This window comes from Heterodontus francisci, chromosome 32 (genome assembly GCF_036365525.1).
Source record: "Heterodontus francisci isolate sHetFra1 chromosome 32, sHetFra1.hap1, whole genome shotgun sequence".
NCBI lineage: Eukaryota > Metazoa > Chordata > Chondrichthyes > Heterodontiformes > Heterodontidae > Heterodontus > Heterodontus francisci.
The window spans coordinates 29,985,650-30,011,889 of NC_090402.1; the positions used below are offsets into that span (position 1 = coordinate 29,985,650).

The window sequence follows — 26,240 nt, forward strand, 5'->3', positions numbered from 1 at the left end:
GTGCAACTGCAAGCAGGTACAGATATGGTTCGCTGTAGTGCTAAGCCATGCATGCATGCCAAGTTACCTCATCTCAGTCTCAACAGCAATCCTACAATTGGCCTCAAAGTGCCAGGGCTAAGGAAAGGAGAAAATGGGCGGCACAGTGGTGCAGTGGTTAGCACCGCAGCCTCACAGCTCCAGGGACCCGGGTTCGATTCCGGGTACTGCCTGTGTGGAGTTTGCAAGTTCTCCCTGTGTCTGCGTGGGTTTCCTCCGGGTGCTCCGGTTTCCTCCCACAAGCCAAAAGACTTGTAGGTTGATAGGTAAATTGGCCATTATAAATTGTCACTAGTATAGGTAGGTGGTAGGGAAATATAGGGACAGGTGGGGATGTTTGGTAGGAATATAGGATTAGTGTAGGATTAGTATAAATGGGTGGTTGATGTTCGGCACAGACTCGGTGGGCCGAAGGGCCTGTTTCAGTGCTGTATCTCTAATCTAATCAAATCATCCTGGTTTTCTGCTCCTGATTTCTATCTAGTGACTCTGCTGGAAAGTATACATTTACCACCAGGATGTCAGGACACAATTGGGCCAGTTGGGTGAGGCAATTGAAGTGCCTGCACTGGCGAATCAGTACCTCAGCATGATTTATCACCTTAGGACAATGTGGAGAAAAGAATTGGCTAAAAACTGGCTGCAATTATTCGAAAAGTTCCAGTCTTGCCATATGCCGAAGTATATTGCAAAACGGTTCAAAATGTTTACAAAGGACATTTGAAAATCCAAACGTCCTTTTTGACAATTATGCAGTCAGTCTATACTCCAAAAAATGTATACATTTAAATAAAAGATGAATTATCAAAGTCCTAAATATTGATAAAATGACATTGAAATGATACTGGGGGTTTCACTTGCAATCAGAAATCAAAAGCAGTCTTTGATACTATAAGCTCATGGTGGCTTATACCCCACCAGGCCTCAAAAGGTCAAACCACTACATCCTGCTCTTTACCCAAAGCAGAACTTGAACTAAAATCACGCACTGCAAACACAACAGTTAGAGAGATGTACCACATGAACATTGCCTTTGATATGCATAGTACATGCTTCACTAGCGTGACACTTGCAAATGCCGCTTAAAGAAACATATTTTATTGCAGTTTCTCTAAAGGAGTGAATCTAATTCATTTACAAAGTAGGTGTTGCCAAGAGTTACCCATTCTGCCACACTGGGAACATAAAAAGACCTAGGGCAGGATTTTCCCTTGGGGTGAGGAAAGCGATGTTGGGACTGTTTCCGGGTCTTGACCCCACCCTGGTGGGGGGCAATGGATGGGCAGGCTGCTGATTGGCTGGAGGGTGGGTTGGGTGGCAATTAGCGGCTGCGGGATGGAGGCGGGACTCTGCAAGTGTAGGTCCCATTTAAAGACCTCACAGCAGCCATTACAGTGAATGTACCAGGGATTCAGGAAAAGCGGCAGAGACTTGGCACCCAGGACAGGGCTGCCCTTCGACTCTATGATGCCAACCTTGAGATCCTCCTAGAGGCTCTGAGGGAGAGGAGGGAAGTCCTCTTTCCGGAGGGTGGATGGAGAAGGCCACGCAGACAAACAAAGCTGGCATGGCTGGAGGTGACTGAGACCATCAGCAGCTGAAGCATGGTCTGAAGGAACTAGATCCAGTTCAATTACCTTCTTTACTCTGGCAAGGTTAGTGCAATGCCAGACCCTGAGGACAAGCCTCTGGGTATTCAACCTACAGCAGACACTCCAGCTGAGTAGCCTGAAGCCACATGCTGCTCCTGAACATGGGAGGAATGTATGCCCAGGGTACTTGCTGACCCCTCTGGAAGGCCAAGAGCCCTAGCGCTGTTGAGAGCCTGCCAGCACTGATACATGCAGCTTCTTGCACTGGCATTGATCAGAAAGGCCAGCAGTGCCTTATCTCTCTCTTTTGTCTTTGCAGGAGTAAAGGGCCCACGTTGCCAGAGAGATTGTCACTATCATGGAGAAGGCGGATATGGAGATATCAAGAGTGGCCCTGCAGGAGCAGGTCTGGGAAGGAGAGGTGGACATTCCTGGTGGAGAGGGTGAAAAGATATTGCCATCTGTAGATGAAGTGGGTGGAGTTCACTCCTCTCTGTACGACAGCATGCTAAAGACTCAGCTGCATTAGGATGCCTCAGCACTGCTTTCAAAGGCTAATTCTCATGATCTCCTTCTTGTGTCTATCACAGGTTCTGCCGTGGAGGGGGAACGCCTGAGTCCTGTCAGGTCATCGGGGCCATCAGAAAAAACTGACACAGCAGAACCAGCACCGTCACATCTTACAGGCGCACCCTCCACTAGCACAGATACACACATCGGTGAGTCCTCACACGCACTTAGTTAGGGTGACACTGGGTGATCAACCAGACACCAGTGTGCAGGAAGAGGTGAAGGAGGCAGAGGCAACTGTGGGCAGTCGCCCCTCTGAGGAAGGAGGACACACACAGCCATGCTCGGCTGCTTGCAGATACAGGGCCTCGGGAGTCTTAGGAAAGAAGGCACTGCTCTACTCTATTTCAGAGGTTTCATGTCGTCTCTTTGCACTAGATAAGGACCTGTCTGTCCAAGTGTCCTGTTTCCTGTAACAGCCATGTGTTTCGTATCATTAGAGATAGCAACAGGCCAGACCACGGGCAACACAATTTTACAGCGAGCAGAATTTTTTTTTGAAAATTCACTTATAGAATCTTCTTTGTCCAAACAAGGTATTATAAAGAGCGAATGGAGTTTCCTTGAGCAATAATTACAAAATCACTTCAGGATTTCTTAGACCAGCAGCAGCATTCACATTCCCACATGTCAGAGTTCCCCGAGGCAGTGCAGGTTCATGGGCTGAGAATGGCGTAGTTGATTCAGCGCATGTGTGTCACCATGGCTCAGAGCTTTGAGCGCATGAGCTCCTCCATTGAGAAAGTGGCCGACCTCATTGGACAGCCATATGCAGCAGCACTCTGAGTGGATGCAGGAGCAGTGCACTGACATGCACGGAATGCATGCAAAGCTTTGTTAGCATGGAATGGTCAATGGCGCTGGTGGTGCAGAGATTTTTTACAGTGGATGCTATTTGTGCCCCAACTGTTGCTCCCATCCAGCCTTCCAAAGCCCCTAGATTTTCTAACAGGGATGGGTGGTGGTTGCGGAGGGAGCGCTGCATCTCTGGCCAGGTGGGACTTTGGTCATTTGTATGCTAGTGGTGGGCTCCCTAACCTCTGCCAGGGAGTCATGCCAAGCTGGCTTTAAAGTGATAAATAGAATGCACTGCTCTACTCTATTTCAGAGGCTTCATGGCGTCTCTTTGCACTAGATAAGGGCCTGTCTGTCCGAGTGTCCTGTTTCCTGTAACAGCCATGTGTTTCATATCATTAGAGATAGCAACAGGCCAGATCATGGGCAACACAATTTTACAGCGAGCAGAATTTTATCTTTGAAAATTCACTTCTAGACTCTTCTTTGTCCAAATAAGGTATTACAAAGATCTTATGGAGTTTCCTCAAGCAATAATTACAAAATTGCTTCAGAATTTCTTGTCTGACAGCATATTGCTTCATAATAACTGAATTGCTTAAACACCATCACCTTCTCATTTGCCGATTAGGCTGGCTCCATTGGATCCGTTTACCTCAAAAGTGGAGACAATTTATGTAATAGCACTTTGTGGTTGAGTTGCACTGAAAAAAATGAGAAGTAGCTGATAGGCTGCCATCAGCCATCTGATGTTAGTAATCCTTAACCAGACTGAGGCCTTGACTTGGATCCTCCCCTGAATTTCTGCCCATTTTGGAGTAGATTAGGTGTGGCAAGCAGGTACAATGTATTTTCAAAGTCTATCACCTCAAATCAACCACACAAAATAAAACACCTGCATTCTCCTCCCAAATAAATCACCCATTCTCATTAAGGTCCAGCAGAAGCTCACTCTGTTATATTTAACAGGTTCAATCTAGTGTGTGGTTGGGCTCATTCCCCTCCATTTCTATCCCAAACTCAGCCCAAATAATCCCTGCCACAATATTAGTGACATTAAGAGTTGCTGCAAGGTATCCCTGAGGTGGTTACCGCACTGTGGAGGCTGTTTGGATAAATACTTTTGTACACTTTGGCTTGCTGTGCACGTGCTCTGATGTCACGATATGTAACTAAAGGCTTTTGACAGTAGCCATTTTATGCACCACTTGGAACATGGTGTCAGAAGTGAGTAGCTGGGATTTGAGAGCATTTTGATAGCTGTAAGACAGACAGCAGATGTGCAAAACATCAGAGTTTAAAACAACTCCTGTCTGCAACTTTGCACAGGACATCGACAGCTGGGTAAGTCATTATGGCTTTGAATTTTCCAATACCTGCTCCTGTGGACATGAAGGGAGATTTGAGAGAGTTGGCAATTCTTCCAGTCTCAAAGGCAGAATTATGAGATTGCCACAGAATTGGACAAGAAACCTGAACAGAGAAGAGTAGCAGCTTTGTTATCATTGATGAGGGAGGAGTGTTACAAGCTGTATTGCATCCTAGATCTCACTGAACAGAAGAAAAGCAAGACTTGGGAGATTTTGGAGGCCTTGAAGACCCACTTTGAACCCTCTACTAATGTCATTTAATACTAGAGCTCAGGAAGAGAGGGAGAATATTGATAAATATGTGACTGTACTGAGATGTCTAGCTGAGTCTTGTGAATTTAGGCAACTGAAGGATGATCTCATCAGAGATAGTATTGTCTTCGGAACAAGAGATCCCACTGTGAGAGCATGTCTACTGGCAGAAGAGAAGCTTATTCTCAACAAAGTTATTGTCATGTTCAGAAGTTTTGAGGTGGCTAATCAACAGCTGAAGAGTATTGATGGGAGAACTGACCAGGCTGTGCACTATGCTGACAGGCAGTCCAAGTTTTTCAAGCACAAGTCAATGATGAAAAGGAAGGAGAACTTTCAAAGGGCCAGCAGAAAGATCAAGGCCAGACGACTGGATGTAAATACTGTAGAGGACACCACAATAAGGAAAAGGAAGTATGTCTAGTGCAGGGAAAGCAGTGCTTTAACTGCAAGAAGCTGAACCACAAGTTGTACACAGATGTTTTGCTAGAAAGAGGAAAAACAAGCCTATTAAGATGGTTGCTGGAGAGATGCCTGATCATGATTCTGACGAATCACTCTACACCCTAGAACATGTTTGTGCTGTCAACTCACGAGGTAGAAAGTGGTTTGTGAATATTGGAATACAGAAGGAGAGCATCGAACTGATGGGAGGTGTCAGATAGACACTGGTGCTACGTGCAACATCATGAGCTTCACAGATTTGAGTGAAATTGCACAAGATAGTGACCCGAATATGAAGTCGTCGAGGGGAGGTGGGGACGTAGTGGTAATGTCACTGGACTAGTAATCCAAAGCCCAGACCAATGTTCTGGGCACATGGGTTCGAATCCCACCACAGCAGGTGGTGAAATTTGAATTCAATATATTAAAAAAAAAATCTGGCTAGCCTAATGGTGACCATGAAACCATTGTCGATTGTTGTAAAAACCCATCTGGTTCACGAATGTCCTTTAGGGAAGGAAATCTGCCATCCTTACCTGGTCTGGCCTACATGTGACTCCAGACACACAGCAATGTGGTTGACTCTTAACTGCCCTCTGAAATGTCCTAGAAAGCCACTCATTTCAAGGGTAATTAGAGATGGGCAACAAATGCTGGTCTAGTCAGCGATGCCCACATCCCACAAAAAACAAATTATATTTAAAAAAATTTTGAAATGTGAAATTTTGAGGGGCCTGGATAGAATGGAGATGAAGGGTCTATTCACCTTAGCAGAGAGATCAGTGATGAGAGGGCATAGATTTAAAGTGATTAGTAGAAAAATTAGAGGGGAGATGAGGAAAAACTTTTTCACCCAGAGGGTGGTGATGGTCTGGAACTCACTGCCTGAAAGGGTAATTGAGGCAGAGACCCTCAACTCATTGAAAAGGACTCTGGATATGCATCTCAAGTGCTTTAAGCTGCAGGGCTACGGACCAAATGCTGGAAGGTGGGATTAGAATAGGTGGATCGTTTTTCAGCCGGTACAGACACGATGAACCAAGTGGCCTCTTTCTGTGCCTTAAACTTTCTATGGTAAAGTTGAGGCTCTATGCTGGAACGATGCTCACTCCAAGAGGACAAACCAAGCTGTGAGTCCAATACAATGGGAAGAAAGAAGAACTTCAGTTCCAGATAGTGGACACTCAGCAAACTCCCCTCATCTCGGCTGAAACAAGTCAAAAGCATGAACTGGTAACCCTCCAGATACCAGAAGAAATTTGCAGTATTTCACCTGACACCAAGCTATTGACTGCTGAACACATCCTGACAGATTACAAAGATGTTTTCACAGGTCTTGGATGCCTTCCTGGTGAATTATCATCTCGAAGTAGATGAAAGTGTGAGGCCAAGTCAACATCTTCCGAGGAGAGTTCCAGCTGCACACTAGTCCAGCCTGAAAAACAAGATAGAGGAGCTTCAAAAGATGGGAGTAGTCAAGAAAGTGACTACTCTTACAGACTGGATTAGCAGCATGATAGAGTGAAAAACCTGGAAAGTTGAGAGTGTATTTAGATCCAAAGGACCTCAATAAAGCTTTGAAGAGATCTCATTACCCTATAGTAGCCATTGAAGAGATTCTGCCTCAACTTGCCAAGGCAAAGGTCTTTACTACCCTAGATGCTCAGGGTGAGTACTGGATGAAACCAGCAGCCTTCTGACTACTATCTGGATGGCATTTGGGAGGTACAGATGGTTGTGTGTGCCATTTGTCATTTCTACTGCTCCAGAAAAGTACCAACGCAGACAGCATGAAATAGTCAATGGTCTACCAGGAGTGGCCGTGACTGTGGATGATCTTCTAGTCTGTGGATGTGGAGATACGATGGAAGATGCCCTTGTAGACTATGATCAGAATCTAGTGAGACTGCTAGAGAGAGCCCACCAGATGAACCTGAAGCTAAACAAGAAAAAGTTGCAGATGAAGGTGATGGAATTCAGGTACATAGGGCATATACTGACAATTAAAGGTCCTTGCCCTTATTCTGGAACAGTAGCAGAGATGCAGCAACCAACAAATGTGGAGGTAGTTCAACGATTTGTTGGATTTGTGAACGACCTAGCCAAGTTCTTGCCCAATCTGTTGTCAGAGCGTGAACCTCTACACAAACTCACTGCAAAGGATGTTCAGTGGTATTGGGGCACAGAACAAGAAGCAGCTTTCACTCTCATCAAACAACGAGTGATGACAGCGCCAGTGCTCAGGTACAATGATGTCAACGAGGAAATCACCCTGCAATGTGATGCCAGTGAAGCAGGACTTGAAGCAACCCTCATGCAGCAAGGACAACCAGTTGCATTTGCATCCAGAGCATTAATGCAAACTGAATGACGCTATGCACAGATCGTGAAAGAGTGTCTGGCTGTTGTCTTTGTTTGTGAGCATTTCAACCAGTACCTGATTGGGAAAGAGAAAGTGATGATAGAATCTGACTGCAAGCCACTTCAAAGCATCTTTTTCAAACCACTTCTATCTGCTCCAAACTGTTGGAAAGGATGTTACTTTTTTTGCAGAGATATCTTGGAAGTGAAGTACAAGCAAGGGAAGCAGATTTACATCACTGACATGTTGTCGAGAGCTGCGTGCCCTTTGAAGGACGTTGATGATGCAAGTACAGAGTGCGAAATATTCCAGACTCAACAAGAAGCAACAAGCATGACATACTCTGGAAGTCATCAACCCAGAAGAGACATTGAATCTGACAGACAAGCATCTTGCTCAGATCAAGCAAACGATGTGACAATATGCAACTCTTCAAGTGCTACAGGAAGTTGTGCTGAAAGGATGGCCTGAAACTATTAAAGACATACCTGTTACAGTAAGAGAGTATTGGGCATACAAAGATGAAGTGACTGCATCTTGTACAAAAGAACTAGGAACCCTAAAGAGATGAGAAAAGAGATGCTGATGCGTCCACGCAAGCCATCAGGAACTGAGTCTAGTCTGAGGAAGGCAAGAGAAGTGCTCTACTGGCCAAACATGAGCAATGAGATTAAGGCCCACATCAGCCAGTGCAGTGCTTGCAATGAACATCAAGTTGAGTAAGTAAAAAGCCCCTTCGGACTCAGACAGACAATGAAGGAAGCTTAGACTAGATCTCTTCACTCTCACTGGAACTGATTATCTTGTTACAACTGACGACTATTTGGACTGCTGGGAGTTGGACCAGCTGATGACATTGTGATGAGCGACAATGGCCCTCAGTTCACAAGTGAAGAATTCGGATGCTTCATGAATAACTGGGAAATGCAGCACTACATATCATCTCCACACTATCCCCAGTCAAATGGAAAAGCTGAGGCAGTGGTGCAAATTGCCAAAAGGATCGTAAAGAAATCTACCAGATCCGGTACAGATATGTACAAGACAATCTTACAGTAGAGAAACACACCTACTGAAGGCATGGAAAGTGGTCCAGTCCAGTGACTAATGTCACGCTGCACCCAGACAACTCTTCCCACAGCTAAGAAACTACTGAAGCTAGAGGTAGTGCAGGTTTGAGGGACAAGATCATAGTGAAACAACAGAAAGTCAAATGTCACTTCGATAAAACTGCTAAATCATTGCCAGAGCTGGCAGTTGAGAACCGGGCAGAGTGCAAACATTCAACACGTTCAAGAAAAATGAGCCTACTTGGCAACTTGGGGCTTGCATGAAGAAGTTGTCACCTTGATCATATCAGGTGATAGTGAACGACTAGATCCATCATCACAACCGCAGACATCTACACTCAACCGGAGAAGCTGCTCCCTCACCACAAATGGCTGATGAGACAAGTCTGAGTTCGCCAACTGAACTAAATGACCATTAGTCCCAGAGGTCAAATATACTCCAACAAGCGCAAAAAATGAGCATCTAATCACCACACCAGCAATACTTGCCACAGCAAAAACATTCCCCAGAGAAGCAACACCAGCAACATCACCCAAGGAACCAGCAGACACCGGTTGAATAGCCAGCAACAACAACAACCACTCACACGCATACCATAAAATGACCTGAATGCTTTAAAGATTGTATGTATTGGAACAGACTTGTTTTTATGAAAAGGGGGATATTTGGATAAATACTTTTGTCCATTTTAGCTTGCTGTATACATTTGACCTCTGATGTCATGATATGTAAGGCAATTGGCAGCAGCCAATTTATGCACCACATGGAACGGAAGCCATTTTGTACATTGCTACTAATGGTTAGTATTTCTTTACCTGCTTAGCAAGTTTGTTTAGTACTTTGGAGGTTGAGTCAGGCCATTGCTTTTACTTTCACTCAACTCTGCTCAAAAAAATATGCTAGACTCTCAACATGAATTTCTCAATGGGAATCCTGTTTTGATGTGCTTGAAGATTTGGAGAGTTTCCATGATACCCAGGTGCTGAGAGAGAAGGAGGTTGGTAAACGTGTAACAGTGGTTCTTGACTTACCAGGGCGGCGACTGTTATGAGGCCATTGTTCTTGGGTAACAGAGCTTCCACTCCCTCTGCAACCTCCCTTTAGACAATCTTTACACTACCTTATGGGTCCTCCTGCCTTCAGTGCCCCTCAGACAGTCTCTCCTGGCTTTCACGCCTGCCAGCAGTACCTGCACAGACACACTGAAAAATCTGGGGGAACTTTCAGCAGCTGATACCCCTGAGGCTATTTTCTGTCTACACTTTATTATCTCTGCCTTTCACAACTTGCTTGTACTTTTTAGAAAAACTGATTCTCTCTGTGATTACAGATCTAAAGAACAGAGGACAGCTGGTAAAGTTGAAAGACAAATCCGAACACAAGGCCCTGTAAACCTATAACATGTTTCCATGATGTAGTTACAATCAGACCTCACACAGTAAAGTGACAAATAAACCAAAGCTGGTGATCGGACATCAGCTCTTGTCTGACCTACGTCAGCATAGGAATCTGAATGCATCCATTAAGTGGACAGTAGCAACAAACAGAAATCATATTTCAGGATGGATCTTATGACTGTTTTCCCCTATAGAGAGGAGGTTGAACATTTCAACACTGCACCGAGGTAGACTATACATAGCCTCTGACGATTTATTAATACAGCTTCTATTAAACATAACAGATTGTTTGATGAGACTCACGTCATTTGGTTTATTTTCAGCAGTTTTAATGATTAAATATGCAGATTTGGAGGGGAATTATATTCTAGATCAGATTTTCTACATAATCCTAAATGTTACGAATACTTTGTGTTCAGATTTATGTGTTTTTAAATTTTCCTACTATTAATAGTCAGAGGCAGCTTGTGAACAAACAAACAGTGTCAAATGTTTCCCCTGCAATAAGGTCACAAAATTCTCCACCAATAACATAATGAATGGCAATGGGCAGGACTCAGCACTCCTGATATTGCTGACGAGGATTTCACGAGGAACATTGCACAAATAGTTTTATAGCACATAATACTAGGCTAAGGAAGGACTCTGAGGTGCCAGTAGGAGTTTTAGATATCTCCCTCTCTAATACTTCTGTGGCAATGTGGAGGAGCAGATTTCATCTTTAATACACCAAACAACATCGCTGAAAATGAAAACTGCAGAAATGTGATGGATCGGTGGGTAAATAAAGTTGCGTGGTTCAACCCTCGGTCATTCAAATCAAAGAGGCTTACCACATTCTGCACTGTTACCTGATCTCTCCCAGGCAGCAGTGTGATGCTATAATTGGTCTCAGTGCTCTCAAGCTAAGGATTAGCTAGGACTCCTGTTCCTGATCACTATCCAATGATCCAGTGACTGCCAGAAAACACACATATGTAGACACTGAGTTCTGGATTGGACCCAGCTGTATTCTTAATAAAGTCATTACTTTTTCCATTCATTCTTAGATGCACGGTGCCCCGAAAGGCTGAAAGTCGTGAACCTGGCAGAAGCACTGGTTCTCCTCCCCTCAAACGCTGACCCCGCCAGACTGTGCAGTGTCAGTGATAGGGCCAACAGGTGCCTGACAACATTTCTGGTGCCCGTCAATCCCAAAAAGCTGGCACATCCCGTGCCTGGTCCCCTCTCAGACCCCATGGAGTATTCTCTCAGCCCCTGTGACCAGTCTTTGGGGGGTCCATTCAATTTCCTGGTCCATAGCTATCCCTCCAATCCTATTGGGAGCGGTGGGGGGGGGGGGGGGGAACGCTGCTGTCCATCTCAAGATTGACGTGTCTCACCTCACATTTGGTGGCCTCCAATATTACGTTGGGTCATGCCAGAGTTGTGGGGGTGCAGTGGAGGTGAGAATTCCTGAGGAAATTGGGGCCTAGCAAACACTGAATGAAGTCCACATTAAGGTCTTTCAACTGGTTTGATAATTTTAGCATTTCTGAATATTAATTATATTAATAAACCATTGCATGACAAAGCAGCACTCTAAGGGGTAAAGGGTAGTTATTCAGAGTGGCAGAAGGTGGGAAGTGGGCGTCCTAGAAGGATCAGTGCTAGGACCACTGTAGTTCACCATTTATATTGTTACAACTGGGTGAAGAAGGGGTCTCAGGCTCCCCTCTTTCCCCTGTCCTGGTTTGGCTGTAACAGGGTTTATCTTTTAAAACACAATTTTTTAGCTTCACCTCAATGAGTCCTTGCTCACTGCTCTCTAATTGTAATTGTAAGCAAACCAAACAGACAGATTTTCTCAGGTTTAAACAAGAAAGATGTAAGTTTATTAACCTTATCACTGTGACTTGGTTAAAATAACTAAACTATGCGATGTAACCACGCTAGCATACATACAAGATAAACACACACAAATCGATAGAGGGGGGGAGAAAGAATTAAAGGGGAAGTTTAAGTCGAGTTGGCAATAAATAGAATTCAGTTACCATTTTGGTTTGGATGTAAAGTCCTTCGTTGGAGTTGAGGTCTTGCAGTTCTTGCTGGGGCCCAGTGCATGCTTTCAAACTTGCTTCTCTGGTACCAGAAGGCTGAAGAGATCCTCGGTCTTGAGGCTTAAGCTGCTTCTATGGGTCTGCTTGAGAGACAGACAGGGAGAGACCTTCCTTCTCTTTTGTCCTCAAATTGCAGTCTGACCCAAACCTTTTTTGTGAGGCACAATTCAAACAGTTCCCAGTCTGGCCAGCAGGTAAGTCATGTGACCAGCTCTTTGTTTGAAACAGCATCTTCTGCGAGTTGATGATTCTCAAAGTTCTCCAGTCACACTCAGTGGGGTGTGGAGCTCTGGCTCTTACACAGACAAAGAAGGTTGATCATTATGATTGCCCAGACCAGTCTTGTTAATTGAATCAGTGAGCACTCCCATTGTCTCTCTATTCAACTGTCTCTCGGAATGCAAATGTGCAGCCATGTTTCAGCTGTCCAACTCCGTGGTCTTTTTTAAACAAGTTCTGTGCAATATTCAGCAAAAGGGTTCAAACAGTGTTCCATCTGATGAAATTAAGTGTTTCTATTTGGCAGGTGTGGTTTCCATCACAATATTGACAATTTAGACTTTGGAGTCAAAAGCACAATTTTTTAATTTGCGGATGACACCAAATTAGGGAAGACAGTCAATATTGAGGACTGCAAAAAATTAGAAGACATTAATAAACTTGCAGAATGGGCATACAATTGGCAAATTAATTTCAACCAGTAAGAGTGAGCTGTTACATTTTGGCAAGAAAAATAAGGAGGTCGCCTATTACTTGGAAAATAATAAACTAAGTGAGATAGAGGAGCAAATGGGTCTGGGAGAACAAATATACAAATCACTAAAAGTAGCAACACAGGTAATATGGCCATAAAAAGAAAACACATCAAGTACTAGGATTTATTTCTCGAGGGACAGATTGAAAAGTAGAGAAGTTGTGATAAATTTGTATTGAACCGAGGTTAGACCACACTTTGAGTACTGTGTACTGTTCTGGTCGCCGTATTAAAAAAGGATTTAGAGACCTGGTGAGGATGCAAAAAAGATTTACAAGGATGATACCAGAAATGTGTGGTTATGCCTATCAGGATAAAATGAACAGGCAGCTCTCTTTTTACTTTAAAGAGAAGGCTGAGGGGTGACTTCATAGAGGTCTTTAATATTACAGAAGGTTTTGATAGAATAGGCACATGTGGGAAGAGCAAAATTAGAGACTGTCAATATAAGTTGGTCACCAAGAAATCAAATAAGGAATTCAGAAGAAACCTCCTTACCCAGAGAGTCGCGAGAATGTGGAATTCACAAGCAACAATAGTTGAGGCAAATAGTGTAAGTACATTTAAGGGGAAGTTAGATAAGCAAAGTGAAATAAGGGAACACAGCGTTATACTGATGGAGTTCAATGAGATACGATGTGAGGAAGCACAAGTGGAGCATAAATGGCATGGACTGGTTGGGCCGAATGGCCTGTTTTTGTGCTGTATATTCTATGTAATATCTGGAAAATGAACAAGCACAGTGGTAGCTATTCATAAAATGTGTAAAATATGTATTGATCTTTATTAATCAGAATATCTTCATACCATTGCTTTGAACAAAAGTATACTTTTGTGGATTCTGAATTGACCCATTTCCCATTCCAACCTACAGGAATGCCTCTGCTATTCAGCTGAGCACCAAACAGAACAACAGATGCTGGAATCCGAAACAATTGGCTGACTGCTCTTCGCTGTCGAGTTTATTTATGGAAATATGGCTCAGAAGCAGACTTCCCTGCACTGACAGGAGTATATCAAGTGAACAGTGTTTTGTTTAGGCTGCCTGTTCTGAACAAAGCCTCAGCCTTGAATACAGACATTTGGCGGCATTCCAGAATTTGTTTTTGCAAATTAATGGCTGGAACTGAAAGACTGTGACAAGAAAGGAATTTCAAGTATAAAAAGAGAACTTACATTCAGTGGAGATATTTTAAAGAGAGGAAAAGTGTTTAGTTCAATGTAAATACAGAGCAGTTTTCAGAAAATTTCATTGTATTTCAGGCATCAAACATGACTTATCTAAATGTGCAAGCTTCTAAGTATTCACAGACATACTTACTGAATTCTTATAACTTCCTGGTTTCTGCAAAAGAGGAATAGAAAGTGATAATTGAAATTTAGTCAGTCATTCTGTAACTGCAACAGCCAGAAGATGAATTAGGGAAAGTCTGACTGCCACACATTTTTGCTGACATTCTGTTCTAACTATATGAGCCACTTTACAGCCTTGATTAAATGAAAAAGATTGCTTGATTTTGATTATAAATACTAGTGTTAATAGCATGCATTATGGCACTTCCACAAAAGAACATATGAAACAAGAAAAGGCTACTTGACCCATTGCTCCTGTTCTTTCCACAAATCACATGAATTTTCCCCACAGACACGTAACCCAGTCATCACAACATTTGGGAACTAAATACTCAACAAACCTCCAAGAAGCTATAGCTCTGAAAAATCTCTCCCCATTCGCTAAAGGTAATGAAGTGAAATGACAATGAATCCAAGCTTACGATCCAAACTATTGAACTGTGACCATTTGCATTCCACACAACTCATCCACAGTCCTACCAGCACAGGAACGACTGATTTTGTAGAGTATTTGTACACATTTAATCCTTTTCCAACACCCCCCCCCACCACCCCCCCCCCCCCCACCCCCAACAACCCATTCCCTCTCTTTATCTGGCAATTTTCTCTTGAAGGTATTGGGTCTTTGCTGAATCATCATGCCATCGATGCTGGCCATTCTCTTGGATGTCACCCAAGTTGTCACTGGCAACCTTTAAGCTGGCAAATTCAGCCATGGGTGTGGGCACCGGGAGAGCATTGGAATAATCAGGTTTAATGGTAACAAAGGCATGGATGAAGATTTCAGGAGCAGATGAGCTGAGGCAGGTGATGATGAGGATATGGAATAGGAAACTCAGCTCAGGGTCAACCTTGTCCAACATCTACATACTGTTCATAAAGGTGCTTAACTGACACAGCACCAATTGCTTTGCCAGGAGCCCACCCCACATATCTGCCATTCACTGCGAGCTAATATCTCAGCATAGACAGCAGCCAATTGCAAACAATCTTCAAGTTCACAAATGATTTGTCTGTTGCGTTAAATCATAAAAATATTGTGTGGTGCACCTCAACAATACAAGATCTTATTTTTATAACAATAAATGCATAATAATGAACCTTGCCTCTGACAGTGTCATGACAAACCACACCTGCCAAAATGAGACATATTAATTTTGACATATGGGACATTAATTTTAAACTGTTACTGGACTGAAAAAAATAACTTGGTTTCAAAGGACGGTGGCTGGAAACATGACTGCTCATTTTGCATTCTAAAAGACAGTTGAAAAAAAGAGACAATGGGAACTGCTCACTGATTCAATTGACAGAGTTTGGTCTGGGCAACAGCGATCCACATCTTGTCTGTGTAAGAGACAGCACTACACCCCCCCACCCCCACCTAGAGCTTTGAAATCCACAAGCCACAGAGCGGTTGTTCCAAATAAGGGGTTAGTCACATGACTAACCTGCTGGCCAACTTGGAGTTTTGAATTGTGCTCAGAGAACAGTTGGAAAAGAGACTGCAATTTGAAGACACCAGAGAAGGAAGGTCTCTCCTCTCTCTCTCTCTCCAAATTCCAGGGGGATCCAAGGAAGCCACTCAAACCTCAAGAGAGAAGACTCCTGCAGCTAAACAAGTTTGAAAGTGTGCACTGGGCCCCAACAAGAACTACAAGGCAACTGCAATCAAAAACTTTACATCAAGCCCAAAAGCCAGTAACTGAACTCCAGCTATTACTTTAAACCTTTCCCCTTCTTTCTCCTCCTCTGTCTCTATCTGCATGTGTGTTTATCGCATATGCATGCTAGCATGGTCACGTCACATATTTCTAGCAGTTTTAACCGAATTAGAGTTTTAAGGTTAATAAATTTCCACCTTTCTTGTTTAAATCTAAGAAAAGCTGTCTGGTTGATTTCTTTGCAATTACAATTAGACAGCGGTGAACAAGGATTCACTGGGCAAGTAAGCTAAAAACACGGTGTTTTAAAAATTAAACCCCGTTATGGCCAAACCAGGAACAGGCTGAGAGGGGAGCCCTAGACCCCATCCTCACCTGGATGTAGAAGATTTAAACAAGTAAAACCAATGGCATTGTTAGGAGGTGTGTTACATCCAGCCAAGTCCATGCCATATTAACCAGGCACTCTTATGGTCCAGCAAGCTGTTCGTACAATATCTACATAGAATCCACAGCAAAGAAACAGGCCATTTGGCCCAAATGATCTATGCTGGTGTTTATACTCCCACATTTTTTTAAATATTCATTCATGGGATGTGGGCGTTGCTGGCAAGGCCAGCATTTGTTGCCCATCTCTAACTGTCCTGGACAACTGAGTGACTTGCCAGGTCATTTCAGAGTGCAGTTAAGAGGCAACCACATTGCTGTGGGTCTGGAGTCACATGTAGGCCAGACCAGGTAAGGACGGCAGATTTCCTTTCCTAAAGGACATTCGTGAACCAGTTGGGTTTTTACAAAAATCGATGATATTTTCAAGGCACCATTACTGAGACCAGCTTTCAATTCCACATTTTTAAAAATTAATTCATTGAATTTAAATTCCATCAGCTGCCAGGGTGGGATTTGAACTCATGTCCTCAGCATGTTAGCCTGAGCCTCTGGATTACTAGCTCAGTGACATGATCACTATGCCACTATTTCCACCCACATGAGCCTCATTCCACTCTAAATACCTCTGCCCCTTATCCATAATTCTCTACTTCCCTCGCATATGCTTTAAATGCATTTAACTACTGCATGTGGCAGCACATTTACCTTCTCACCACTTCCTGCATAAAGAAATTCCTCCTAAATTCTTTATTTCATTTGTTAGTGTCTATCTTACAGCTCTCCTTATTGTATACTCACCCACAAGTGGAAACTGTTTCTCCACAACCTCCACATAAAGCCCTTGCATAATTTTCACAACATCAGGCAGGTCTCCTCATAGCTTATTCTTTTTCATAAAGAGAGACCAAGTCTGCTCAATCTTTCCGAATAATAGTACCCTCTCAGTTATGGTCACATCCTTATAAATCTTTTCTGCATTTTCTCCAGTGCTTCAATATTCTCCTGCAGTAACTGCACACAGTGTTATCTAACCAAAGTTCTCTATAAACATTATATGACAGGAGAAATTTGTAGGCCTATAAGCAAAGAGCAGATGCGTGAGACCAATTAGACAGCTGTTTCAAAGAGATGGCACAGACGAGATGGGTCAAATGGCCTCCTTTTGTGCTATATGATTCTATAATTCTACTTCCCTGCTTTTGAATTCGATATTGCATTGAATAACTAACCTTAGTTGTTAAAGTAAATCTAATTTTAGTTGTTACAATTTGAAAAACATTAATATCAATGAGGAAAAAATATGAAAAATAAATGTGTGCAATATTACAAAAGACTTGTGTAGCCTGGTGCCAAAATTCAGGCAGTAAAATATCAATTTGAATTGATCTACATGGAATGTGAATGTTTCAGTGTCTGTAGTTGCCATTATTTCTAAATTATGTTTATATGTTTCCCTGTGTTTAACCATATTGAAGTGACAGTTGTGCTTTGCAGTTTAATTGGTTTGACTCCTGCAGACTGTAAAACTGGATTATGTAATGCAGCTTGCAATAGTTGAAAGGCACAAAAGCAAAATACTGTGGATGCTGGAAATCTGTAACAAAAGCAGAAAATGCTGGAATACTTAGCAGGTCTGGCAGCATCTATGGAGAGAAAAACAGAGTTAACGTTTCAGGTCTGTGTGACTTTTCATCAGAACTGGCAAAAGTTAGAAATGTAATACGTTTTGAGCAAGTGAAAAGGGGGATGGGGAAAGAAGAACAAAAGGGAAGGACTGTGATAGGGTGGAGGGCAGGAGAGATTAAATGACAAAAGGTTTCATGGAACCAAGCCAAAGTGGGTAGTAATGGAACAAGTGAAGAAACAAAAGAGATGTCTGGATGAAGTGAAAATGACAGGATAGCGGCTGTCCAAACATAAAGTAGAGGAATTAAGAAAGAAACAAGGGGTGGGGGGAAAAAAACACTGAAAAAGAAAAAATGGGGGTAGAGGTTATGAACTAAAATTATTGAACTCAATGTTGAGTCCGAAAGGCTGTAAAGTGCCCAGTCGAAAGACAAGGTGCTGTTCCTCCAGCTTGTGTTGCACTTCATTGGAACCCTGTAGCAGGCCAAGGGCAGAAAGGTCAGAGTGGGAGCAAGGTGAAGAATTGAAATGACAAGTTACAGTAAACTAGGGTCGCACGTGCAGATTGAACAGAGGCGTTCTGCAAAGAGGTCACTCAGTCTGCATTTAGTCTCCCCAATGTAGACGAGACGACATTGTGAGCAATGAAAACAGTATACCAAATTGAAAGAAGTACAAGCAAATTACAATTTTACCTGGGAAGAGTTTGGGGCCCTGGATGTTGAGAAGGGAGGAGGTAAAAGAACAGGTGTTGCATCTCCTGCACTTGCATGGAAAGGTGCTGCAGGAAAGGAGGGAGGTGTTGGGGATGATTGAGGAGTGGATCAGGGTGTCATGAAGGGAACAGTCCTTTTGGAATGCTGAAAGGGGAGAAGATGTGTTTGGTGGTGGCAACACACTAGAGGTGGCGGAAATGGCAGAGGATGATCCATTGAATACAGTGTTTGTTGGGGTGGAAGGTGAGGATAAGGGGAACACTATCATGACTGAGAGGGAGGGGAAGGAGTGATAGCGGGAAATGTGCAAGGTGATTGGTTGGGTGAGTAGCAGCTGTCAGTGCGTTTAAATAGCTTAAAAAAAGGGAAAGTTTTTTTGTTGCAAAAAAACCTCTAGTGATAAGGTGAGTACTGCTAATTTTTTTTTTAATTCAGTGTATCTTAGTAAGGACTTTAGATTGTAGTGGGTAGAACAAGGTCTCTTGTGTAATTAGTATTTTTTAATTAAGGGAGTAACTAATTAATCTAAGCGTAAATCATGGTAGGAGAGCTCAGCCCCATGGTATGCTCCTCCTGCACTATGTGGGAAATCAGGGACGCTTCCAGTGTCCCTGACGACCATGAGTGCAGGAAGTGTATCCATCTGCAGCTACTGGCTATCTGCATTACGGAGCTGGAGCTGTGGGTGATTCATTGTAGAGCATTCGCAATGCTGAGAACATCGTGGAGAGCACGTTTAGTGAGGTGGTCACACCGCAGGTAATGGTTGCACAGGCAGAAAAGGGATGGGTGACCACCAGGCAGAGTAGTAGGCGCAGACAGGTAGTGCAGGAGTCCCCCTGTGATCATCCCCCTCTCAAACAGATACACCGCTTTGGATACTGTTGGGGGGATGACCTCCCAGGGGAAAGCAGCAACAGCCAAGTTTGTGGCACCACGGAGGGCTGTGCTGCACAGCAGGGGAGGAAAAGGAGTGGAAGAGCAATAATGATAGGTGATTCTATCATAAGGGGTGCAGATAGGCATTTCTGTGGCCGCAAACGACACTCCGGATGGTATGTTGCCTCCCTGGTGCTAGTGTCAAGGATGTCACGGAGCGGCTGCAGGACATTCTGAAGGGGGAGGGGGAGCAGCAGTCAGAGGTCGTGATTCACATTGGTACCAACGACATAGGTAGAAAGAGAGATGAGGTCCTGCAACAAGACTTTAGGGAGCTAGGTAGCAGATTAAAAAACAGGACCTCAAAGGTTGTAATCTCTGGATTACTCCCTGTGCCACATGCTAGCGAGTATAGAAATAGGAGGATAGAGCAGATGAATGTGTGGCTGAGGAGATGGTGCAGGAGGGAGGGGCTTTAGGTTCCTGGATCACTGGGTCTGTTCCTGGCAAAGGTGGGACTTGTACAAGTTGGACAGGTTGCACCTGAACCAGAATGGGACCAACATCCTTGCTGGGAGGTTTGCTTGAACTGTTGGGGGGTGTTTAAACTAATTTGGCAGAGGGATGGGATACAGAGTGGAGGTACAGTAGGGGGTGATGCACAGTCAAATATAGGAGAGAAACTGCATCAGTCTGGAAGGCAGAGTAAATATAGACCTGTTAAGGCACAAGTGAAAAATGCAAGGCTGGATTGCATTTACTTTAATGCAAGGAGTCATACTAATAAGGCAGATGAATTGAGGGCATTGATTAGCACATGGGATCATGATATTATTGCTATCACAGAGACATAGCTGAGGGAGGGGCAGGACTGGCAATTCAATATTCCAGGGTATAGAATCTTCAGGCGTGATAGGGGAGGAGATAAAAGAGGTGGCGGCATTGGACTGTTGATCAAGGAGTCAATTACTGTAGTAAGGAGGGATGATATCTTCGAAGGTTCCTCAAATGAGGCCATATGGGTAGAACTTAAGAACAAAAGGAGGGCAATCACTTGGCTGGGCATGTACTACAGACCTCCAAACAGCCAGGGAGAGATAGAGGAACAGATAAGTAGGCAAATCTCTGAGATGTAAAATTAATAGGGTAATGGTAGTAGGGGATTTCAACCTACCTAATATCAACTGGGATAGCCTTAGTGCAAAAGGCTTAAAGGGGGAGTAATTCTTTAAATGCATTCAGGAGAGCTTTTTGAGCCAGTACGTAGAAAGTCCTACAAGAGAGGCAGCAGTACTGGACCTAATCCTAGGGAATGAAGCTTGACAAGTGGTAGAAGTATCAGTGGGGGAGCATTTCGGGGATAGTGACCATAAGATCCATATCGGCCTCCTCCTGAAGTCCCCAGCATCACAGATTCAAGACTTCAGCCAATTCGATTCACTCCGCGTGATATCAAGAAACGACTGAAAGCGCTGGATACTGCAAAAGAGGAAATAGTGAGGGTTCAGAGCTAACATATATCCGTTAAGGTGAAGGGTAGGACCATCAAGTCCAGGGAACCCTGGATGTCAAGGGATATAGAGTATTGGATCAGGAAAAAAAAAGGAGGCTTATGGCAGATTCGGAGCACTGAAAACAGCGAAAGCATTAGAGGAGTATACAAAGTGTAGGGGGGTACTTAATAAAGTAATTAGGAGAGCGAAGAGGGGACATGAAAAAACATTGGCAGGCAAGATAAAGGAAAATTCTAAGGCATTTTATAAGTATATTAAGGGCAAGAGGATAACCAGGGACAGAGTAGGGCCCATTAGGGACCAAAGTGGCAATCTGTGTGTGGAGTCAGAGGACATTTAAATGATTACTTTTCATCTGTTTTCACAGTGGAGAACGACGATGTAGGTGTACAGATCAGGGAGAGGGATTGCGATATACTTGAACATATTAACATTGAAAGGGAGGAAGTATTAGATGTTTTAGCGGGCTTAAAAGTGGATAAATCCCCAGGCCCAGATGAGATGTATCCCAGGCTATGTGAGGCAAGGGAGGATATAGCAGGGGCTCTAACACAAATTTTCAGATCTTCTCTGGCCACAGGAGAGGTGCCAGGGGACAGGAGGACAGCGAATGTGGTACCATTATTCAAGAAGGGTAGCAGGGATAGACCAGTTAATACAGGCTGGTGAGTCTAACATCAGTGCTTGGGAAACTATTGGAAAAAGTACTGAGGGACAGGATTAATCTCCACTTGGAGAGGCAGGGAATAATCAGGCACAGTGAGCACGGCTTTGTCAGGGGGAGATTGTGTCTAACAAACTTGATTGAATTTTTCGAGGAGGTGACAAGTTGTGTAGATGAGGGTAAAGCAGTTGATGTAGTCTACATGGACTTCAGCAAGGCTTTTGATAAGGTCCCGCATGGGAGATTGGTTAAGAAGGTAAAAGCCCATGGGATCCAGGACAATTTGGCAAATTGGATCCAAAATTGGCTTTGTGGCAGGAAACAGAGGGTAATGGCCGAGGATTGTTTTTGCGAGTGGAAGCCTGTGACCAGTGGTGTACCGCAGGGATCTGTGCTGGGATCCTTGCTGTTTGTAGTGTATATTAATGATTGAGACATGAATATAGGAGGTATGATAAGTAAGTTCGCAGATGACACGAAAATTGGTGGTGTTGTAAATAGTGAGGAGGAATGCCTTAGATTACAGGACAATATAGATAGGCTGGTAAGATGGGCAGAGCAGTGGCAAATGGAATTTAATCCTGAGAAGTGTGAGGTGATGCATTTTGGGAGGACTAACAAGGCAAGGGAATATACAATGGATGGTAGGACCACAGGAAGTACAGAAGGTCAGAGGGACCTTGGTGTACTTGTCCATAGATCACTGAAGGCAGCAGCAGGTAGATAAGGTGGTTAGGAAGGCATATGGGATACTTGCTTTTATTAGGCAAGGCATAGAATATAAGAGCAGGGAGGTTATGATGGAGTTGTAAAAAATGCTAGTTAGACCACAGCTGGAGTACTGTGTACAGTTCTGGGCACCACACTATAGGAAGGATGTGATTGCACTGGAGAGGGTGCAGAGGAGATTCACCAGGATGTTGCCTGGGCTGGAGAATTTCAGCTTTGAAGAGAGACTGAAAAGGCTGGGGTTGTTTTCCTTAGAGCAGAGAAGGCTGAGGGGGGACATGATTGAGGTATACAAAATTATGAGGGGCATTGATAGGTTAGATAGGAAGAGACTTTTTCCCTTAACAGATGGGTCAAGAACCAGGGGCATAGATTTAAGGTAAGGGGCAAGAAGTTTAGAGGGGATTTGAGGAAAAAGATTTTCACCCAGAGGGTGGTTGGAATCTGGAATACACTGCCTGAAGGGGTGGAAGAGGTAGGAACCTTCACAACATTTAAGAAGTATTTAGATGAGCACTTGAAACGCCAAGGCTACAGGCCAAGTGCTGGAAAATGGGCTTAGAATAGTTAGGTGCTTGATGGCCAGCACAGACACCATGGGCCAAAGGGCCTGTTTCTGTGCTGTATAACTCGATGACACTAAGTGTGTGAAGTAGATCAAACACGATTCAGGGCCCTGTCAACCACAGTGGGGGGGAATCATCATTTGAATGGGTGGCACAGTGGCGCAGTGGTTAGCACCGCAGCCTCACAGCTCCAGAGACCCGGGTTCGATTCCGGGTACTGCCTGTGTGGAGTTTGCAAGTTCTCCCTGTGTCTGCGTGGGTTTTCTCCGGGTGCTCCAGTTTCCTCCCACAAGCCAAAAGACTTGCAGGTTGATAGGTAAATTGGCCATTATAAATTGTCACTAGTATAGCTAGGTGGTAGGGAAATATAGGGACAGGTGGGGATGTTTGGTAGGAATATGGGATTAGTGTAGGATTAGTATAAATGGGTGGTTGATGTTCGGCACAGACTCGGTGGGCCGAAGGGCCTGTTTCAGTGCTGTATCTCTAATCTAATCTAATCTAATCGAATGCTTGAAAAGTGCCTGATAAGCTGGTATCATACTGGTGGACAGAACACAGCCACTGTAGCAACAATATGGCAAATTCTGAATTACAGCAAATCAGTGCTTAATACTTAAGCAAGGCTCAATCACATCCTGAACACGTGAGGATAAACAGAGCTACAGAATAACATAAAAACAGGACAAGCGGAATGAAAAGGACTGGTGCGGCTATATTTTTTTTACACTGGGGAAAATTTCTCAGTATTCAATTATCCTACTTCAGAAATTGAAATTAATTAAATGAATGTTGCAACAAGTAGAAACTCAGAATATCAACATATCTGCAAGCAGAAGCAGGAGAAATATTCAGAGAAACTATAGTGAAAGCTCTGAGAATAAAATTCCAGCATTTCTAGCACATGGTCTCACACTTAGTGGCTTTTTACTGTTTTGACCTTTCCGAAAGATTAATGTTATCTGCCACTGTCGGGTCATCCAAATAAAATTAGGATTTCAATTTTTTTTTTAAATGATCGAATCAGCAAACAGTTGATTTTTCAAATATATCTGCACCTAACATTTATAACAAAGCATATTCACATCATCCGAGCAAAATCGTCATGACTTGAAAACCCAGAGAAAGTCCACTGCCTGAACTCAAAGCTTCTCTACCTATAACACTAGTTGACACCATGCTGTGCCTCAGAAGATCCTGAAGTGTCAAAAGGATGACTTGCCAAGAAAAAAGGAACATTTTTGTTGTTTTTACACAGCCAGTGATAAAGTCAGTCCCACATTTTGAAGATCGGACATTATTGTTGAGATTTTTATACTTTTATTGATTTTTTTTTCTTGCTCAAACAGAATACTGAAGACTTCAGTGACGGAATCGGAGGGAGCTGATGCAGCAGGTAGAGTTAAAGTTGAAGTATGCCAGATTAATGACTTTGGTGTGTTGAAATTTTTGTTGCTGGCGGAAATAAAACAGCAAGTGGAGCTAAAATCAATGTGGTCAACTTTCTGGCCCAATCCCACTCCCAGACATATTTTTAGGGCACTCCGCTGGGAGGCTCAGGATGTTTTGCTCAGGAAAACCTGGTGGATCAGAGAAAGAGGCCAAAAAGGGAAATACTAGAATTATTTTTGTGGGGTCAAGGAGGAGCAAAAGGGCTCCCATCAGGGCTCCACAAGAATGAAATAAAATCAGAAAGTGCTGGAAATACTCAACAAGTCAGGCAGCATCTGTGGAGACAGAAGCAGAGTTAACGTTTCGGGTCTGTGACCTTTCATCAGAACTCATGGGACAAAGGCAAAGAGTGTGCTAGTAGTTGAGATGAAAACAAAGCATTAGTTCAGAGAGAGTGTTAATGGCAGAATAATGAGCAACTCTATCCAAAAGCACAACAGTCCGGAAGGTTGTAAAGTGTCTTATCGAATGACGGGGGTTCCCTCAATTTCCATTGAGTTTCATTAGAACAGTGTAGGGAGGGCAGAGAGCTAAAAGTGGGAATGGGACAGAGAATTGAAATGGCATGTTTTGATAATGTTGCTTTTTAAAAGGCTCTTGATGGTGATACTGGCTCTTTAAGAAGGCTTAGAAAGGGCTGTAACACAATATCTGGTTCTTGTCCATTTGGCAGTAAGGGAGAAAATGGGCCTTTATCAATTCCAGCCTAAGTGCAAATCATTCCCATGCATGTATAACTGGTTCACAATCCTGTTATAAGGTACAATACCAAATACCGAACAAATAAATGATTAGAGATACAACTGCCTCCCTAATAAGGGAGGGAATCAAACTAAACTCTTTGTGGCGCAGTGGTTAGCACTGCAGCCTCACAGCTCAAGGGACCTGGGTTCGATTCTGGGTACTGCCTGTGCGGAGTTTGAAAGTTCTGCCTGTGACTGCGTGGGTTTTCGCCGGGTGCTCTGGTTTCCTCCCACTGCCAAAGACTTGCAGGTGATAGGTAAATTGGCTGTTGTAAATTGCCCCTAGTGTAGGTAGGTGGTAGGGAATATGGGATTACTGTAGGGTTAGGAGAAATGGGTGGTTGTTGGTCGGCACAGACTCGGTGGGCCGAAAGGCCTGTTTCAGTGCTGTATCAATAAATAAATACTGTTGAAATGATTCAAAACTGGTGACAAAGTATGATGTAGAAAACCTTTAATATTACAGAACACTATATTGTGTTAATGTTACTTATTAAGATGGAACTGGCCACTGCTGCCAAGCGCCCTTTAGCACTAGAGCAATATCCAGTTGTAAGAGATGAGTGACTACCAAGAATGTTTCCATGAAAACAACGGCATTATTGAGGCTATAATAAGTAATGTGACAGCTACGGGTGGCTGATGCATATGTCCCAAGATAAGCAGACACTTGGAAAGTTTTCTGCTTCTTTTCTTTTAAGTCAGTTGTGGAAAATGTTTGCATTCTTTACTATTTTTGGCATGGTGCTAAGGACTGCTGCACAGAGTTCTATTTTTTCCCCTGTAACAAGCTCCACAGTTCTAATTAGCTGCACAATAATCTTGAAGTTGATAATAGAGTTGAGTTTTTATATTGATCTGTGGTAATGTGCACATTCTAATTTTAAATTTCTCACTTTTTGTGCTGGAGGCAAGCTCACTTGTGACAGTCACATTGCTGCTTATTCATTCAGCTGTCAAATGCCAACATTTTAGAACATAACAATATACTCAGATAAGGAAAAAAACATTCTAAATGTTTACATGACCTGTAACCATGCCCGTGCTGAGGAATGCTAAAAGCAAATACAAAAAAGGGAAGTATACAAGTTACTTCCCAATAGCTCAACTGGTTAAGACAGCAGATGTCCGAAACAAAGACCAGAAAGGTCACATATTCGATTTCACTCTCTGCTAAGTTGGCTGATTTCAATTGAGTG

At 43.3% G+C, this 26,240-nt stretch overlaps 1 long non-coding RNA gene across 1 annotated transcript in view; it reads right to left on the bottom strand.

Annotated features, from left to right (window-relative positions):
- Positions 1 to 11,748: 11,748 nt before the first annotated feature.
- The window catches only part of LOC137347731 (uncharacterized), a 41,381-nt gene continuing 26,889 nt past the window's right edge, over positions 11,749 to 26,240 (bottom strand). The window contains exons 2-3 of the long non-coding RNA XR_010969008.1: positions 14,067 to 14,090; positions 11,749 to 12,622 (exon numbers count right to left, since the gene is read on the bottom strand). This is a non-coding gene — a long non-coding RNA (uncharacterized lncRNA). The remainder of the gene's footprint in view (positions 12,623 to 14,066; positions 14,091 to 26,240) is intronic.